Here is a 7,015-nt window from a genome sequence, read left to right as displayed (position 1 = left end):
CCGGAACGGCGAGTGCAGGATATTCAGGCTATGATTCTGATGTTTCAGCCGAAATCCTGAATTTTGGTGAGACTGACTCTGAGACTGCTGTGCCTCATGGCCTCCTGCATTCAGCTGGTGACTCATGCCCGAGGGCATATGCAGGCTCTGCAGTGGGACCTGAAGCTCCAATGGCCACAGCATCAAAGGAATCTCTCCAAACTTATCTAGATATTGGAGGGAATTGGAAAAGACCTGCAGTGGTGGCTGACAAACCGTGATTCGGTCAGCGGCAGAACCCTCTTCCTTCCCCATGTGATGAATGTGCTTTTCACTAAAAGGACACATCCAAACCCTGCACTGCCACTCTGGGAGGCACATTTACCACTGCACCTTTAAATAATACATGTTTGCACAGCACTCCCACTCTGGAGACAAAAAGACAAATTCAGGTGCTTTTTAAAATAACACACACGTTTATTAATGCAATGTTTAAAAAGGTAGGCCAAATATATCAATAAATGCAGATTCTCAGGTATCACACACTTTTAAATGAACAAGTAAAATAAAATGCAGTATATACACAAATAGCAAAGAGTAGAAAATATATACAAAATGGTTAGGAACACCTCACTGATTGAAGTTGCATCATCCTTGCCAACTCAAGCTTTGGGAAGCCTGTCAAAAGCCCAGGTAGGAGTTTCAAGCAGACCTCAAGTTCTGTCACCTCCACAGCAATACGTCTATTCTGTGGTGAACTTCCACCTGACCCCCGCAGGTTCCCAGCTTTAAAACGATTACTCAACGTGAGGAGACGCTTCTAGAAAACTTTGTTCCGCTTCTCGTTGGAAAAACCCAAGCTGGTTGTACCAGTCTGCGTCAAGGCCAAGACGGAGGCTGGCCAGCCTCCCGTATTTTGACTTCGAGGGAGAGTTGCACATTCTCACAGATAATATCCAGTTCACTCTGGTCAGTGAGGAGCGAAAAACAAGGGAGGAGCAGAAAGACCTTGAATATGAATCGCAAGCACTGCTGTCCACGCAGCAATAAGGCAAAGTCAGACATGAGGCCATGTCAAAGCCAATAGTCAAAGTCAGAAAACAAGATGACATGAGGCCATGTCAAAGCCAATAGTCAAAGTCAGAAAACAAGATAACATGAGGCCATGCCAAAGCCAATAGTAAGAACTTATAATTAACCCAAACAACTTGCAAGCACTGCTGTGCACGCAAAAGCAAGGCATAATCAGAAAACAAGATGACATGAGACCATGTCAAAGCCAATAGTAAGAACTCATCATTAAGCAACACCGAGCACATGTGTGCACCATCGCTCACAACACTGCACTTCGAAACCAAAGAATACATTCCACACCTCTCTCTCCCTCTCATGCTTTCAAATGCACATCCCACACCTTCTATTCTTGGCAAGACTATTCTACTCCGTGACAGCTCCCACTGAAAGACAGCAAGATTACAAGAAAGAAGAGAAGAAGGCATATGCAGGACCATCTCATATATCCAGGCCAGGGTAAAATAACACACTAAAGTCAATTAAAATGGTGGTAGTTGAAGGTCATCATAGGATGCCCAACCACAAGAGTGGCTCTTTCACTGCACCCCACCCAGAGCCGACTGTAGTGACAGATGTGTCACTCCTGGGCTGGAGTGGCCATCTAGGAGAGGTGAGGATTGCTAGAGATCAGCTCCACATAAACCTGTCAAAGCTGAGAGCGATCCAACTGGCATTGAAAGCCTTTCTTCCTCTTATCATGGGAAAGCTGGTTCAGATGTTCTAGGACAACACGACTGCCATGTGGAATTGCAACAAGCAGGGCAGGATGTAGTTGTGGATCCTGTGTCAAGAGGCTTTGCACCTCTGGACATGGCTGGAATGTCAAGGTATTTCTATGGAGGTTCAACATCTGGCGAGCTCTCTGAACACCAGAGTGGACGCACTCAGCCCGATCCCTAGTAGATCATGAATGACGGCTCCATCTGGAGGTGGTACAAGGTCTCTTCAGAGATTGGGGAAAAACTTGATTAGATCTATTCATCACCGCCAAGAACACGCAATGTCAGCACTTCTGCACGATGAAGTTTCCAAGGAGCTCAAGCCTCTTGTAATCCTTTCCTCCAAAACCCGTCCAACCCAGAGTTCTCAAGACCATCTGGAATGACCAGGCCCAAGTTATTCTTGTAGTCCTGGATTGGGCATGGAAAGTATGGTATCCCGAACTCCTAAGCATTAGCATTGGTCCTCTAATCAGGTTGCCCTCTTGGGAGGATCTACTGTCACGCAAAAGTGCAGGGTCTTACACTCGAACCTGCGCACACTTTGCATTCATGCATTGAGATTGAGCAGCGGCAATTGGTAGTTTTCGTCCTCCCTACTAAAGTTTGTGATGTAATGTTGGCAGCCAGGCATCCCTCAACCAAGACTGTATATGCCTGTCATTGGGACAAATTTGTGGGTTGGTGTACTACCATACAAGTTGATCCCCTATGTGCACCTCGGTCAGCGATTTTTTTATTAGCCCGGCAAGGCTTTGCTTTGGACACAGTTAAATGGTAACTTTCGGCTATATCTGTGTTTTACCAGTTGCCGGATCAGCCCTCCTTGTTTAAATCACCTGTTGTAACTCAATTCTTAAAACGTCTACAACATCTGTTCACTCCAAACCTCTTCATTATGTACCAATGGGATATGAATCTGGTTTAAACATTCTTGATGTGCTCGCCCTTTGAGACTCTCCACAACCACCTTATACGATGTCTGACCATAAAACTGCACTTCTAGTGGCCATTATATCGCCCAGGAGGGTAGAGAACTGAAGGCACCATCGATACACCCTCCAGACAACACATTTTGTCCAAACTGGTTCTGAGGACACGTGCCTCTTTCCTGGCGAAAGTGGTGACACCCTTCCCTGTCGGCCAGACCATCACACTGCTAACATTTGCTCGGCCTCACTCTTCCAAAGAGGATAGACTCCAACGGCTAAACCCAAAAAGAGCATTATTGTTCTGCGTTCATCATACTAAGAAATACCGGGTGGACGATCAACTCTTCATTGGGTTCACTGGAGCAAAGAAGGGAAATGCCATTCAAAAAAGGACCATCTCACGATGGATTGTACTCTGTATTAAAATCTGCTATGCACTGGCCAAGAAGCAACCTGAAGGCTTGCATGCTCATTCCACCAGAACTAAAGCTGTGGCCACTGCGTGTACTTGCAGAGTCCCTGTCCTGGACTTCTGTCAGGCTGCGACGTGGGCATCACTGCACATGTTTACCAAGCACTGCTGTCTGGACAGTCAGGTCCATTATTGACAGGCACTTTGCCCGTTCTTTCCACTGGTACTGCTTGGTCTAAATCTGTCCCCAGTCCCACTCTTGGAGAGGTATTACTTGGGTATTTATTCTAAGGTAAGGAATCTGCAGCTAGAAGTCTCTATCAGATGAACAAGTTATTTACCTTTGGTAATGCCTTAACTTCTAGAGACTACCTAGCTGCAGATTCATTGCTGACCCTCCCATCCCACCCGCTCTGTGAAGATTTCTCTCCATAGGGTAACCCTTATGAGGTCCTTAGTGTCTCCATATTGGTGCATCAGCAACCTTCGTGGCACTGTGCTTCTGGCATTGAAAGGTCGCAACAAGTAATTGATATCAGTGTGCTGGTGTGGGCCTATATAGGCACCGCATACGTCACTGCTGACTATACTAAAGCAGAACCAAATGACACTATCGGCATGCAGGGGTACTACTTGAAACATTTCTGGAACCCCTCTGATGCCTGTGGATTAGTCCAAGATAATGAATCTGCAGCTAGATAGACTCTCTACCAGATAAGGAGTTACTGAAGGTAAGTAACTTGTTCATTTATGCCTAGGATTTAAGGATATAGTCATCTGAAGGCAGTAATACTCCAGAATCGAGTCCGTTATTTCACACCCCTGGTACTCCTCCCAGGATTGTCTATATTGCTGCTTACCCACCCTGCCTCACTTGAGGGATTAGTGTTTACAGCCTTGAGACCCATGTCATTGTATCCGGAGATCTGAATGCTTGTGTCACGAGTTGTGAGTTCCTGTGGGTCTGCGGGTAACCCTGGTCATTTATTTCAGGCCGTATGCCTAAGCCTGCAAAATACAAAATCATCTAGGGGGGTGGTTTTAGATAAGGATGGAAGCTGAGTTATTGTGAGCAACTGAACCTCGTTGTACACCTGTCTGAGCTCCTTAATAGCGAGTCGACAACTCAACTTTTATTTGTGAGCCGTAGGAGAGAGTTATTTGCTGGCTGAACTGTAGGCAAATATATGAAATGTAGGGCAAGTTTCCTCCCCATACAGTGCCAAGCCCAGCAGGTTGCAGCACCCAGGTTAATCCCCAAGTTGCGGATGTGCTAGCCCAGCTGGCAGCAATGCGGCCAGCTTCACCGGTTCTGACTGTGCCTTGTCTGGTATCTGGTATGGAACATGTCTGCCCGAGTACCACTAGTGGCGCGCAGAATGACACTGCGCTGCTAGGCAATACGACTTAAAGACCGGGACTTTAAAACTTCCTCCCTTATACGGCAACACCATAGAATCCCAACTAATTATCAGCTGTCCACCTGCCCAGGTTAATCTAATGAGGTGTGTTCTGTGTGTGCAAAAGAATGCTTTACTTAAAGAGATAGGACTGGTCATGAACAGGTATAAAAATATGGGGAGTATTATCCTTGTAACAGGAACTACTCGGCTTGCCAGCGATAATGGAAGCATGTTCCATGATTCTAGCTGCTGTAAAAGTCTCTGAACTGCCGGAACGTAGTTTAATCAGACAACATCTCTGGAAGGCCTATGGAGAATCACCCCGAGGTACTTAACCGAATCTTCAATCCGAATTTCCCGATACCTGCCTTTTTGTGTGCTGAGTTAGAGGAAATAGTTCTGTCTTATTTTAATTGATATTTATACCAGACATCCCTGTGAATTGAATTATTTCACATACAAGTGACAGCAGATTTTCAGTAAGGTCCCGAATAATTTAAGAATAGTGTCAGAATACATAGAGTGTAAACTGTGCCCAGTGTTAAAATGGATGCTTTTATGCATGCGCCGTTCTTGTAAGAATCAGACCAGTGGATCCATGACAAGCACAAATAGTAAGGAGGACAAGGGCACCCTTTCTGGGTGCCCCTATATATTGGAAATGGGCCCAACATTAGACCATCAGCTCAGACCGGCTGCACATATAGTGGCTTGAGAAGCTTCAGGAAATCATCTGGGACACCAAATCTCAACAATGTGGTCATTAGAAGAGGCCATTCTCAGGAATCAAATACCTTTTCAGCATCCAACAATGTCACAGCTGCTCCACATCTGCTCAATTTGATGCATAAGCGAGAATACCCTGCAACACACTATTGCCATAGACCTGCGTGGCACATAACAAGCATGGACGGGGGGATTCAATTTTTTTCCATGAGTGGCGAGAGGCGATTGGCTAACACTTTGGCAAGTATTTTATAATCGAGATTTAGAAGAGACAATGGGGGATATGATGCATGTCTTCTCTGGTCTTTCTTGTCTTGAAAAGTACTCTAATGATAGTTTACCGCATAGACGGTGGGAGCAATCCCGCTGCTAGGGCTTCATTGTAAACCCCCAGTAAATTGGGTGGGAGGATGTTTCTATGCTTTGTTGAACTTTGATGGAAGTCTATTGGAGCCTTACCTCCTGCAAGCCCCTCTATGCCTGCCATGATCTGATCGGTGGTGATTGGATTATTCAAAAACAGCCTGTAGCAATCATCTAGCCAGCTCAAAGCCACTTCCTTTAAGTACTCCTTAAGGGCTATCACTTAGCCTGGGGAGTAAAGACTCACAGTATGTGACTAGTATTTCTATCATATTCTTGCTTGTCATGACCGATTCACTCGACGTATTGAAGAGCTGCAGTATATGATGACGCTGGTGATCACCTTTAAGCAACCATGCTAGTGTTTTCCCAGGTCTCTCGTCCTTGCCATAGTGTCGAACTCAGGTGTTTTTTCTCAAATATTTTACTTATCTGTCAGTAAGGTCTCATTATTTTTGTAGTGAGGTAATGGGCCTGTGGTAGTGAGGACACTCTGGTCTCCAGGGGTTGGACTCAATATGGAATAGTTGAATGTGAATGTCTCAGGGTATTTCCACACATTTGAAAATAACTATTCCATTATATAAGTTGCCACAGAATCCTCTTTTAGTTTAAGGTAATCAATTATAGCCATCCAAGTCTCATCTAGGAAAATTTGGTCCAGTGCTACCTCCGTCGGGAACTTCTGTACACTGCCATTGGCATTGTGGAATTTGAAACTTCAGGAGCAGCGGGCAATGATAGGACAGGGCCCGGAATAGATACTTAGCATCCTTCATCCAAGAGCCAATGTCTCTGGTAATAAGCCAGTTATTGATCTGTGAAGATGAGTTATTAAGGTACGAGTAGGAGTACGCCTGTTTTGTGGGATTGTGGTGTCGCCAGACATCGAAGAACCAACACATATCGAGAAAATATCTTCTAACAGACCTACATATAGGGGCCTACTGGCCTCAGCGGGGCAGCTGTAGTCCAAAGTTGGATCATGTGTCAGATTAAAGTCTCCCCACCCCCCCAAAAAAATTGGAGTCTCTGGGTCTGCATTTCTAAGGATAGAGTATATCTCTTGGAAATATTTGGGAGTGTCTACATTGGGAGCATATGTGTTTACTGTTACCTGTCAGGCTTCCTGCACTTTGTCCCTGTTACCTATTAGAGCACTACCCCTCCCATAATGCATTGGTTCTGGCGATCAGGTTGTGTGCTATCCCATGCTACACTGCGAAAACATGATCAGCTGACCTCGAGGCATTAAAAGAAGCTTGCCCCCGAGCTCAGGTGCTTGACTTACTTTCTCTTTGTGGCCCACACTCCTTGAACCGGACTGTTCCTTGCTGACTCCTCATGGTTATTTCTCATCCCTCGCCAGTCCTTCCTGGAAAGTGGTGAACGCTACTACTGGATTGT

This window comes from Triturus cristatus, chromosome 3_2 (genome assembly GCF_964204655.1).
Source record: "Triturus cristatus chromosome 3_2, aTriCri1.1, whole genome shotgun sequence".
NCBI lineage: Eukaryota > Metazoa > Chordata > Amphibia > Caudata > Salamandridae > Triturus > Triturus cristatus.
Note: the sequence above shows the minus strand (reverse complement) of the source record.